Source organism: Nelumbo nucifera, chromosome 1 (genome assembly GCF_055504915.1).
Source record: "Nelumbo nucifera cultivar China Antique chromosome 1, China Antique-T2T, whole genome shotgun sequence".
Lineage (NCBI taxonomy): Eukaryota > Viridiplantae > Streptophyta > Magnoliopsida > Proteales > Nelumbonaceae > Nelumbo > Nelumbo nucifera.
This window is the reverse complement of record NC_142649.1, coordinates 171,103,303-171,117,127: the sequence shown is the minus strand read 5'-3', so window position 1 is coordinate 171,117,127 and position 13,825 is coordinate 171,103,303. Positions and strand designations below refer to the sequence as shown.

The 13,825-nt window shown below is 40.0% G+C and overlaps 1 protein-coding gene across 2 annotated transcripts in view; it reads right to left on the bottom strand.

The window, feature by feature from the left end:
* The window catches only part of LOC104596494 (glycoside hydrolase family 2 protein), a 64,792-nt gene that overhangs the window by 4,850 nt on the left and 46,117 nt on the right, over window positions 1–13,825 (bottom strand). The window lies entirely within an intron of this gene.

The window sequence follows — 13,825 nt, the reverse complement described above, 5'->3', positions numbered from 1 at the left end:
AGAAATCAGCATCTGATAGTAAGAAGCCAGCTCAACATAATCAGAAATAGTATAACTCAACAAATGTGGCATCTCAAGAGACTAGTCCCATGGTACCTCAAGAGCGTCACTTTGGTTTCGGTCCTAAGGAAGAGATCATCAATTCTTTTCGTGACCATCTGGAGTTATATGGTAGGACACTTTGCCAGATGGATTCTGGCCCTACTCCTTCTACCTCCTTTGCATCTACATCAAGTAACTCTGCCACTACATTCCATGTGTCATCTCATACATCTGATTCTCCCTGGATAATTGACTCTAGAGCTTCAAATCACATGACTGGTAAGTTGGAGGTTATTTTAGGCATATAACCTCCTCTCTGGGAGAGATAAGGTGAGGCTGGCTGATGTGTCATTCTCCATCATAGCTGGTCAAAGAACCATCTCCCTTCCCCTTGGTCTTACCCTCTCTTATGTGTTGCATGTTCCAAAATTGCCTATTAATTTACTTTCCATTAGTAGTATCATTCACTCTTTGAATTGTTCACTAACCTTCTTTCCTTCTTGTGTGTTTCAGGATTTGACCTTGAGGAGGATAATTGGTAGAGGAAGGGTGGTAGATGGCCTCTACGCATTGGAGAATAAAGATGGTCTTGTGGCTATAGAGTCTTTGAGTTCGTCTAGTGAGAGTCATGCCTACTTATGGCATAGTCGTAGTAGAAAAATCACTGTTGTAAATCAGGATGATTTCCTTGTGAAGAGAAAGAAAAAGAAGATGAAGAGTTTCAACAGTAGAGAAGAAAAGAGAGGAAAGGAAGAGTGGGATGTTAACCAGAATTGAATTGGTTATGGCCGCCAACCCCTCATTATATTTTATAATTAACTTAAAAGAATGAAAGATTACAAGAATGCCCTTAGTAGGGCGGCTACTAAAGTAGCTGAACAATCACAACTTAAAAAATATAAGCTAATGGGCCTAAAGCCTAACAACTTAAAATAAGAACAAAAACAATTGGGCCCAATAACAAGAAATCGGCCCAACTCAACACTCCCCCTCAAGTTGGGAGTAAATGTCACACATTCCCAACTTGCGTAGATCATGCTCCAGCTTGTTCCTTGCAACACCTTTTGTAAGAACATCAGCAAGTTGCAGATCAGAAGCAATGTATGGGAGACAAACTTCCCCAGAAGTCACCCTCTCTCTGGTGAAATGTCTATCCACTTCAATGTGCTTAGTCCGGTCATGCTGAACTGGGTTATGGGCAATGTTAATTGCTGCCTGATTATCACAGTACAACATCATAAGTTCTTCTGCCTGTATACCAATTTCTCCCAATAGGGAATGGATCCAGATTACCACCACTGTCTGTTTCTTACTCTTCCAAGAGACAAGGTTACCCCCAACAAGGGTGCATACTCCTGAAGTAGATCTCCTGTCATCAAGGCATCCTGCCCAATCTTCATCTGTCAACAACCTCCCAATGCTGGACTTGTGGAGCATGCATGTATTGCCTTACCACACTTACTGCATAGGAAATGTCCGGTCTTGTCATACACAAGTATAGCAACCGCCCCACAAGTCTCTGATATCTCCCAATGTCCTTTACTGGCTCACCTTCTGATGCATTAATTCTGTGATTCTGATCAATAGGAGTATTGAAGGCCTTTGTTCCAAGCTTCCCTGTTTCTTGAAGAAGATCCAAGACATACTTCCTCTGAGAGATAAAAATTCCATGTTTTGATCTTGCAACTTCAATGCCTAAGAAGTATCTAAGTTCTCCAAGATCCTTAATTTCAAATTCTTTGTTGGAGATTCTTCTTCAAACAATCAATCTCACTTAGGTCATTCCTTGTGACAACAATATCATCCACATAAACAATTAGGACTAACACCAAGGATCCCCTTCGTTTCACAAACAAGGTATGATTGGATTGAGTCTGAGTGTAGCCAAAAGCAACCAAGGCCTTCCTGAACCTGTCAAACCATGCTCTGGGTGATTGTTTCAAGACATAAAGTGACTTCTTAAGCCTACATACCTTTCCCTTTTCAGCATCACTATAGAAGCCAGTAGGAAGATCCATATACACTTCCTCTTGTAGATCCCCATTTAGGAAAGCATTCTTCACATCAAGTTGAAACAGGGGCCAAGAGTATGTGGCAACAAGAGAAAGAAGTATCCGAACAAAGTTCATCTTTGCAACGGGTGCAAAGGTCTCTAAGTAATCAGTACCATAGGTCTGTGTGTATCCTTTTGCAGCAAGTCGGGCCTTGTACCTTTCTATACTTCCATCTGCCTTATATTTTACTGTGTAAACCTATCTGCATCCAACAGTCTCCTTGCCCTTTGGTAGGTCCACAATCTCTCATGTTTGATTTTTAATTAAAGCTTCCATCTCTTCCTGCATAGTTGCCTTCCACTCAGGTTTGGATTGGAGAGAGCCTCACTAACACCCTTGGGTATAGACACAGAGTCAAGACAGGAAAGAAAAGCACGATAGAAAGGAGAAAGTCCACTGTAGGACAAGTACTGTAAAATACAATGAGCAATACGCTTTTTCTTCCCTTTTCTGAGGGCAATAGGAAGGTCCAGGTTATCTGTAACAGGATTAGTAGAATCAATGGGAGTAGAGGGATCAAGAGGAATACCTGAATCTGTGTTAGCTGAATCTGGAGTCTCCAAGGAACCAATAGGAAATGATGTGAGTTCTACTTCAGTGGAATCAACCTCCCTGTGAAGTCTCTGTCGTGAGTAACGTTGAGAAGCAGGACACAAGGGAGGTGATAAGGTAGGTGACACAGGAGTGGACACAGGGACTGGAATTGGGAGAGGGATAGACTGCTCACTCACTTCCCTAAAACACTCCCCCTGAGAATGATTCTTCGAGAAGAAGTATGTGGACTCAAAAAAAGCGACATCCATAGTAACATACCGATTCCCAGAGACTGGATCATAGCAGCAGTACCTTTCTGATTTTTTGCATATCCAAGGAAGACACACTTCTTTGCCTTCGGGTCAAGTTCCGAGCGGTGAGGGCCAAGGATATGTGCAAAGCAAACACACCCAAACACCCTGAGAGGAATATGAAACATCTCCCCCTCAGGAAAAAGAAGACTGAATGGGGTGCTGAATCCAAGTATACGAGAAGGCACATTGTTAATCAAATATACTGCTGTAAGAACTGCATCACCCCAAAATCGAACTGGAACTGTAGATGTGATCATCATGCTTCTTAAAATCTCAACAATGTGTCTATTCTTCCTTTCTGCAACACCATTCTATTGTGGGCTGTAGGAACAATTGCTCTGATGGACAACACCATATTCTGACAGATATGAAGAAAGGTGTTTTTCAAAATATTCCCTGGCATTGTCGGATCTAAATACCTTTATTCGTGTTCCAAACTGTGTTAGCACCATCTGATGAAATTGCCTTACCAAGGATGGTACCTCATCTCAAGATCTCATCAAGTAAACCCAAGAATATCGAGAGAAATCATCCACAAATAAGAGAAAATATCGGTAACCACCCATAGAAGGAACATGATAAGGTCCCCACACATTAGAATGAATAACATCAAAAGAAGAACACCTTTTATTAATGGCTTTAAAGAAATGTCTACAATGCTTTCCAAGTTGACAACCTTCACACTCCAAACTTCACAAACTAATAGATTCAAAGAAGAAAAGGGAAAATGACCTAAACAATTATACCAAGGCATAATCCGACCCACAGACCCTGACTTACTGTCCTTGCTGACATGATGAGTCTGATGAGAAGGAAGCACATCCAGGAGGTAGATTCCATTCACTTCACGACCACTCCCAATCGTCATCTTTGAATCTAGATCTTGCAAGATACAATGACCAGGAGAAAAAATTACTGAACAGTTCAGGTTTTTAATCAAACTACTAATAGATAACAAATTAGTGCTCAATCTGGGAACATGAAGGACAAAGGGAAGAGAAATGGAATCACTAAGCTTGACAGATCCCTTCCCAGCAATAGGAACATGAGATGCATTAGCTGCGGAGGCCCTGTCTCTGCCAAAACAGAGCTAGTAAGAGGAAAAAATAGTGGAGCTATGGGTCATGTGTTATGAGGCTCCAAAATCTATAATCCAAGGGGGTCCCTCCTTACCTGAAGTAGAAACATAATTTGTAGTGGCATGTGAATTATCTATTTGAGCAAAGGAAGTAGAATGAACTCCACTAGAACCACTTGTACCTTGCTGTCCACCTATTGCTGAACTAGAACTGGTTGTACCCCGCTGGTTCAGAAACTGCCCATACCTCTCAAGTTCGGCCCTTACTGCAATAGCTGCAATAGACTCCAGAGCAGTTGTAGTAGGAGGGGCCGGAATGTCACTAGTGACTGCCATGTGAGCATTTTCCTTCTTATTTTTTAGTCTATTCGGCACAAGATGTGGATGAAGCTTACAACAAGCATCTCTTGTGTGTTTAGGCTTCTTACAGTAGTCACAAATCAAATCTTTTTTTGTTTACCTTCTTGATTTCACTACCACCCCAGTCTCCACCTTGTTTAGGTCTCACAGTGCTAACCATGGCGACTAATCAAAACCAGAAATTTTCATCATCACATTTCTCCTGCTCTCCTCCCCTTATACAAAAGCATATACCTTGGAGAGGGTAACACTGTCCCTGGAAAGAATGTACTGTCTTGCAATATCATACTTGGGATTAAGGTCAACAAGAAATTCAAAAACCCTATACTTTTCTAGGAACTGTCTCCAGATGGTCAATCTCCTGCCACAGGGTTTTAAGGGCTGAAAAGTAAACTGCAATAGGTCTATCTCTCTGCCTTATAGCAATAATTTGATTTCTCAATTGATAAGTCCTAGCAACATTCTCCCTCTGTGAATAGATTTCTACAACCCCATCCCATATTTCCTTAGTTGTATTTGTCCATAAAAAGTTTTTACTTATATGGGGCAGCATGAAATTACACAGCCAAGTCATCATTATACAGTTCTTGTACCCACCGGGAGCTGTTAGTTTCAGGTTTCACTTCTTCACCAGCGATATACCCTAACTTCCCACGAGCACCAATGGCCATCTTTGCAGATTGTGACCATTCTAAGTAATTTGAACCATCCAACTTAATTGTAGTAATGGTCCCAGCCCCAGAAAGGTCTCCAGCACCTCCTCTCACTGGTCCCATTTCACTCACGGGCTTGTTTTCAACTCCGTGACCATCCATACTTCTCAAAAGGTGCAAAGGAAATTACTGTAAGATGCAAGAAGATTAGATGAAAATTACTGTAATATGCGGGACGGGAGAAGAGAGAGAAGAGGCAGCCGCTCTCTCCATAAACCTCCAAATCAAGCAGAACTTGAACCGCACTCTACAGAAAACTCCAAGGAAACCTAAAAAATTAGGGCGCCACTTCCTAGGTCAAAATTGAAGAGTCCAACAGAAACAGGACTCTCCCCCTTTCTCTAGTTTTTCTTGATTTTGATGAGAAACCCTAGACCAGCTACAGGGCAAAACAACTTCACCAAAAAATCCAAAAACTGGGCTTACTTGAGATCTTTGATTAGCCTCTTAAATCACCATGCAGTCAGCTGATTTAGGGCTGCATGAGAAAAAAGCTCAAGGAACCTTCGGCCTTGCTCTGATACCAAGTAGAAATCACTGTTTGTAAATCAGGATGATTTCATTGTGAAGAGAAAGAAAAAAGAAGATGAAGAGTTTCAGCAGTAGAGAAGAAAAGAGAGGAAAGGAAGAGTGGGATGTTAACCAGAATTGAATTAGTTCTGGCTGCCAACCCCTCATTATATTTTATACTTAACTTAAAATAATGAAAGATTACAAGAATGCCCTTAGTAGGGCGGCTACTAAAGTAGCTGAACAGTCACAACTTAAAAAACATAAGCTAATGAGCCTAAAGCCCAACAACTTCCTAACTTAACAACTTAAAATAAGAACAAAAACAACTGGGCCCAATAACTAGAAATCGGCCCAACTCAACATCGTCTTTTGAGTCGTTAAAGCTTATGTTTCTAGAGTTAAATTCTGTCATTGAATGAGTAATAGTGTCATACATGTTAATTGAGTAAACATTGTAAAAGTTCTTTTCCTTCAAGAAATAAAAGATCTGAATTTCCTTTTCACATTGTTTATTCTGATGTTTGGGGCCCTATTACTCTACCTTCTGAGATTAGACATTAGTACTTCATTACTTTAATTTATGACTACTCCAGATACACTTGGATTTATCCTATGCGTTCTAGAGATGAAGTGCCAAAGATTATGAAAAATTTTCAACGCATGATTTTTACGGAATTCCAGACTAAGATACATATTTTCCAGTTGGACAACACAAAGGAATATTTTCATAGTGATCTTACGGAGTTTTTTGCTTCATGTGGTTCCCTTCATTGGAGCTCTTGTGCTAAGACACATCAACAAAACGGTGTTGCTGAGGGAAAAAATCGTCTATCTTCTTAAAGTTGCTCATGAATTATTACTCCATATGCATGTTCCGAAACGCTTCTGGATGGATGTTGTTATGTGTGCTGCATATATCATTAACAGTATACCGTCTCCATTGCTAGAGTATAAGGCCCCACATCAACTGCTATTTCCTAAGGCTCCTTTGTCCTCTATTCCAATGCGTGCCTTTGGATGTCGTTGCTTTGTTCAAGACTTGTCCCCTACTCGTGGTAAGCTTGATCCTCATGCTATCCCTTGTGTTTTTCTCAGTTACCCTCTATCTCAAAAGGGCTACCGATGCTATGATCCTACTTCACGTAAGCACTATGTCTCCATGGATATATCATTCTTTGGGAGTCGACATTTTTTCTCAATTTCTCCTCAAGGGGAGAGTAGGGTTGAGAAGAAACAAATTCAAGCTCTATTACCTTCTCTCCCTGACCCTCATCCATTCCGTGTCTTCCTTCGTCGCCACAAGAACCAAAAAAGTTCAAGAGCCGAGGAAGCTGAAACTATGTGGCCAACATCATCAAACTTTCTAGAGGCAGATCCTCATCAACCAAGTGCACTTGTTCCCATTGATATACTTGATCCTCTTGATATTGATCCTCCTATTATTAATGATCTTGATGTTCCTATTGCTAAGAGAAAAGGTGTTAGATCTTGTATTACTATTCATCATATCTCTCACTTTATGTCTTATGATCATATCTCACATTTATATCGAATGTTCCTTTCCTCCATTGATAGAATTTCTATTTCTACGAGTGTAGAAAAATCTTTATCCAAACCTGAATGGACAGATGCAATGAAAGAAGAAATTAATGCCTTGCACAAAAATGGCACTTGGGAGATGGTGGATCTTCCTAAAGGAAAAGAACCAGTGGGGTCCAAGTGGGTGTTCACTGTAAAGCATAAGGCTAATGGTACTGTAGAAAGGTACAAAGCCAGATTGGTGGCAAAGGGATTTACTCAAATGTATGGAGTAGACTATGCAGAGACCTTTGCCCTAGTAGCTAAGATGAACTCTATCAGAATTCTCCTCTCACTGGCAGTTAATCTTGACTGAGAACTTCACCAATTGGATATTAAAAATGCATTCTTGAATGGTGACCTAGAAAAGGAGGTGTACATGACTCAACCTTTAGGTTTTTGTGCCAAAGGTAGTGAGCAGAAGGTGTACAGGTTAAAATAATCATTATATGGGTTGAAACAGTCACCTCGGGCCTAGTTTAGTAAGTTTCACTTAGTTGTACAACAAGTGGGCTTCAAACAATGTCTGTCAAATCATACTCTGTTTGTGAAGAAAGGCGAAGGGAAAATTACAACTCTAATTATGTATGTTGATGACATAGTGGTCACGAGAGATTGGAAGACTGAAATACAGAAGTTGAAAAAATTCTTAGCCACTAAGTTCGAAGTAAAAGATCTAGGCCCCCTATGCTATTTCCTTGGGATTGAAGTTGCCCACTCTCAAAAGGACATCTTTATTTCTCAAAGGAAATATGTACTAGATTTGTTAGAGGACACAGGCAAGTTAGGAGTGAAGCCAATTGATTCACCCATTGAACCTAATAATCAACTGGGTGACAATCAGGGGGAGGTTCTGAAAGATGCAAAGAAGTTTCAAAGACTTGTAGAAAGATTCTTATACTTGTCTATGACCAAACCTGACATTTCCCATGTAGTGGGTGTCCTTCGTCAATTCATACATAGTCCTAAGACTTCCCACTTTGAAGCTACAGAAAGGATCATTCGATGCGTCAAGAAGTTCCCAGGGGCTGGTTTGTTTTTCCAGAAACATGGGCATTTGAAAGTTGAAGTGTATACAGATACTGATTGGGCAAGGGCAGTCGATGACAGAAAGTCTACCAATGGGTATTGTACCTTTATGGGAGGAAACTTAGTCACTTGGAGAAGTAAGAAATAAAGTGTGGTGACTAGGTCTAGTGCAAAAGAAGAATACAAAGCTATGTCTCATGAAGTTGTTGAAATCATGTAGATAAAGAACCTATTAGGTGAATTGGGTTTTGCAGTCAACAATCCTATGTGACAATAAAGCTGTTATCAACATTGTAGCCAACCTAATTCTCCATGATAGAACAAAACATATTGAAGTGGACAAGCATTTTATTAGGGAAAAACTTGCGAGTGGAGAGGGGTGAACTCCCTATGTCAGCTTAGAAGAACAACTTGCAGACATTTTCACCAAGGGTCTTCATCATATGCGGCACAATGAACTATGTGACAATTGGGCATGATTGACAATTGACATCTATGTCCCAACTTGAGGGGGAGTGTTGGAATAGTTTAGTTTGTTATTCTGTTTAGTTTATTTTCTGTTTACTATGTTAAAATAGTTCAGTTTTATCTTGTTTATGTACTATAAGTACTTAGGGGCATAAGGGTCTTCTCTTCTCCCATTTCTCTTCTCTCTCTCCTCTCTTCTTCTTCCTATTTCTTCTATTCTTTCTCTACTAATAAGAATTAAAACCATCATGAAAAGGCTAGGTAGAGTAGAGGGAAAACTGAAAACCATCACAATCACAGAAACCACTAGTGATCCACAAAGGAAATGGCCACTTGCCACCCGAGTAAGAACTATTGTGGAAAGAGCTACTTATTCCAGTGTGAAAGCTGACCAGAGTAAGAGCCATTGGGGCGCCAGTTGTGGATCTTGGTGGCATAAGACTTTCTTAAATGTTAAACAGCTTGGCTTGATGCATTCCATCAGTCCTAGGACTTTTGGTGTTTGCGTGACAGGTGTGTAACATCAAAATGCAACTTTTACATGGATTTGGATGTGCTTTAGTCATTCAGTGCTGTTGGCAAATTAAGAAAGACAGGATTTGCGGCAAATTAAGAAAGATATGATTTGAGATTTGAATAAATTTAGGAACGATTAGATTTGAATAAATTTAGGAAAGTCAGATCCTAGGATTAAGGGAAAGATTTAGTCAATCCCTGATTGAGAGAAATTCTAGGGGTTTGTCTTTCCTATCTTTTCTTATTTAAGGAGTATGCTCAATATGTTTTGAATTATCAATAAAGAAAATCTTCTTATTTTCTCCCTCTATATTTCGCAACATGGTATCAGAGCCTTAGGGTTCGATCATGAATTTCAAGGCTGCCATGGTTGGCTCAGGTTCAGCATCTTCGGATGCTACTAGTGGTGTGACGCCTTCGGAGGGAGGTATTCAGCCTGTGGCTATTTCTCTTTCTGAGAATTCCTTTCAAATTACCATTCACAAATTGAATGGAAAAAATTATCTTGAGTGGTCTCAGTCCGTGCGGTTGGTGATTGACGGCAAAGGGGAAACTCGGCTACTTGAATGGCGAAGTGAAACCACCAGTCACTGATGATCCAAAGTACAAGTAGTGGCGTTATGAAAATTCTATGGTTACCGCCTGGTTGATCAACTCTATGGATCTGGCGGTTGGAAAACCTTTCATGTTTCTGCTGACGGCTCGCAATGTGTGGGAAGCTGTTAGGGAAACCTATTCAGATTTGGACAATCATTCACAACTGTTCGAACTGAATACCCGAATGTGGAAAATGTAGCAAGGTGAACGTGAAGTACAACCTATTATAATGAGATGATGGCTGTTTGGCAGGAGTTGGATTTATTTGAAGAAGAATGGGAAAGTCCCAGTGACAGTGCTCAGTACAAAAAGAAGATAGAAAGAGGTAGGGTTTTTGTCTTCTTGGCTGGTTTGAATAAAGAACTCGATGAGGTTTGGGGATGTATCTTAGGACGAAAGCCCTTGCCTACTATAAGAGAGGTTTTTTCAGAAGTGCGTAGAGAAGAAGCACGGCGGCAAGTGATGTTAAAGAATGTTAGTGAAACAAAAACAAAGAATGAAGGGTCTGTTCTTGTGGCCCGAGGTGTAGACTTAGACGGAGATAAACGAGGAGGAAAGTAGAGGCCTTGGTGTGATCATTGTAGAGAGCCATGGCATACTCAGGAAACCTGCTGGAAGCTGCACGAGAAACCGGCGGGTTGGAAGAAAAAATCAGGCAGTGACAACAAGTTAGGGGGAGATGTCCGCGCACTTCAAGTAAGCAACTCGGATCCAAGGCAGCAGTCATCCTCAGAGTCTCTTCCTTTCACAAAGGAACAAATAGAGCACTTATATAAAATGTTTCAATCTCAATCATTAAGAAACTCTAACCCATCCTGTTCTCTAGCTCAGTTAGGTAATTTCTTCACTGCAGCCATTGCTTGTACCCAATCTAATGGCTCCTGGATACTAGATTCAGGTGCCACTGATCATATGACCGGCACTTCGCAATTCTTTTCTTCATATACACCCTGTGCAAGGAATCAAAAGGTTAAGATTGCATATGGTTCCTTTGCTACTGTTGTTGGGAAAGGAACTGTGCCTATTTCTCCTCTAAACCTCAAAGATGTTTTGCATGTTCCTAACTTATCATACAATCTCTTATCAGTCAGCAAACTTACCCTTGATCATAATTGTCGAGTTAATTTTTGGTCTTTTTGTTGTGAATTTCAGGATTTAACCTCGGGGAAGATGATTGGGGGTGCTAAACAGGATGGTGGTCTCTACCTCTTTAATAAAGGATCTACCTTTAGAAGGCAAGACCGACAGACTTGTTTCAGCTCTATCTCTGTTTCTAGTGACAGTGAAGTTTTGTTATGGCATTATCGATTAGGTCATCCTAGCTTTCAATATTTAAAAAATCTATTTCCCAAGTTATTCATGAATAAAAATCATTCAGTTTTCAAGTGTGAATCTTGTGAATTAGCAAAACATCATCGTGTTGTTTTTCAGTCTCAATCATATAAAAAATCAAAACCATTTACCATGGTTCATAGTGATGTTTGGGGCCCTTCTAGAGTAACAACTCTTTCTGGAAAACGTTGGTTCATTACTTTTATTGATGATCATACTAGGGTAACTTGAGTTTTCCTTTTAAAAGAGAAATCTGATGCTGGAATTGTGTTCAAAAATTTCTATAACATGGTTCGAACACAATTTCAGACTCAGATAAAAATTTTCGAAGTAATAATGGAAAGGAATTTTTTAACAATGCGTTCGGGAATTTTTTTGCTGAGAAAGGAATTGTACACCAAAGTTCGTGTAATAATACACCTCAACAAAATGGGGTGGCTGAAAGGAAAAACAAACAACTCCTTGAAGTTGCTAGAGCCCTAAGTTTTCAAACTAAGGTTCCTAAGTATCTTTGGGGAGAAGCCGTTTTAATACCCACTTATTTGATTAATAGACTGCCTACACGGATTTTGGATTTTAAAACACCCATACAGGTTTTCATTGACTGTTTTCCAAACTCTCGGCTAGTGACAAACATTCCCTTAAATATTTTTGGAAGTGTGGCCTTTGTTTATAACCATGATCCTAAACGTTCAAAACTTGATCCAAAAGCACATAAATGTATTTTTGTAGGCTATCCCACTAATTAGAGAGGGTACAAATGCTTTGATCCAGTTTTGAAAAGGATGTTTGTAACTATGGATGTCACATTCTTTGAAGGAACCTCGTACTATAGCAACTCCCATCTTCAGGGGGAGAGCAACACTAGTGAAGATGGTTTTTTAGATGGTTCTGATTTAATGTTTGAATTTGTCCATAATGATGTTCCTCACAACCAGTCACCGAAAGAAAGCGAGGCAGAAAATACAAAATTAGTGGAAACAAATGAATTAAATATTGAAAATGAACAACCTTTGGTGATGCCATCTCAAAATGAAAAAGCTGAAACAACAGAGATGCGTGTGAAACAGTATAAAGGCCTTGTATATTCAAGGGAATATCTAGCACAGAAAAGGAGAGGCACTATTCCGCAGCATCAACAAGAATCTATTCTAAGGTTGGATCATGAAACCCATGATAATTCTCCAAAAATCCCTGAAAATATTCCTCCAGGTAATTCTAATTCTTCCAGTCAGCTTGAGGAAGGGTGTTAGGTCTTGTACAAAACATCCTCGGTCAAATTTTGTATCTTACAAAAATATTTCACCTTCATATTGTACCTTTATTTCACAAGTGTCTAATGTATCCATTCCTAACAGTATCCAGGAGGCTCTAAATGTTCCTGAGTGGAAAGAAACTGTTTTTGAGGAGATGAGAGCTTTGGAAAAGAATGCTACTTGGGAGAAAGTGGAACTTCCGGATGGAAAGACAGTTGTTGGTTGTAAATGGGTGTTCACTCTGAAGTACAACTCAGATGGATCCTTGGAGAGATACAAGGCTCGCCTAGTAGCTAAAGGCTTTACTCACACATATGGAGTAGACTACTCTAAGACCTTTTCTCTAGTGGCGAAGCTAAATACAGTTCGAGTACTCTTATCTGTTGCAACTAATCTTGTTTGGCCACTGAATCAGCTGGATGTGAAGAATGCCTTTTTGAATGGAGACTTGGAAGAAGAAGTATATCCACCTGGTTTCACTGAGAAGTTTGGAACTAAGGTATGCAAGCTAAAAAAATCTTTATATGGACTTAAACAGTCTCCCAGAGCCTGGTTTGAAAGATTCACAAGGTTCGTTAAAAGTCAAGGATATAGTCAAGGACAATCTGATCATACTCTTTTCACAAAAAGATCCAACAAAGACAAGGTTTCGGTTCTGATTGTCTATGTTGATGACATAATCTTAACTGGAGATGATATTGAAGAGATGAGCAGACTAAAGCAGAGCCTAGCCAAGGAATTCGAGATTAAAGACTTAGGCCAGCTAAGGTACTTTCTTGGAATGGAAGTAGCAAGATCAAAGAAGGGCATTGTGGTTTCGCAACGAAAATATATTTTAGATCTCTTGAAAGAAACTGGAATGAGTGGATGCAAACCTTCAGACACTTCGATAGAAGTTAATACTAAACTTGGAGAAGTTAAAGATGGGGTTCCAGTAGATACAGGAAGATACCAAAGGCTGGTAGGAAGATTGATTTACTTGTCACATACACGTCCTGATATTGCCTTCGCCGTGAGCATGGTAAGTCAATTTATGCACTCCCCGTACGAAGAACATCGTTGTGTATCGAATTCTTAAGTACCTAAAAGGCACACCAGGAAAATGACTCTTCTTCAAGAAAAATGAGAAGAGAGGGGTTGAGGTGTATACAGATGCGGACTGGGCAGGCTCGATCACTGATAGAAGGTCAACTTCGAGGTACTGCACATTTCTTTGGGGAAATTTAGTTACTTGGAGAAGCAAGAAGCAAAGTGTAGTTGCTAGAAGTAGTGCTGAGGCTGAATTCAGATCAATGGCTCAAGGAGTGTGTGAGGTTCTTTGGCTAAAGAGGGTGCTAGCAGATCTCAAGATACCAATGAGCTTTCCTATGAAACTGTATTGTGATAACAAGGCAGCTATCAGCATTGCTTATAATCCGGTTCTACATGACAGGACTAAACA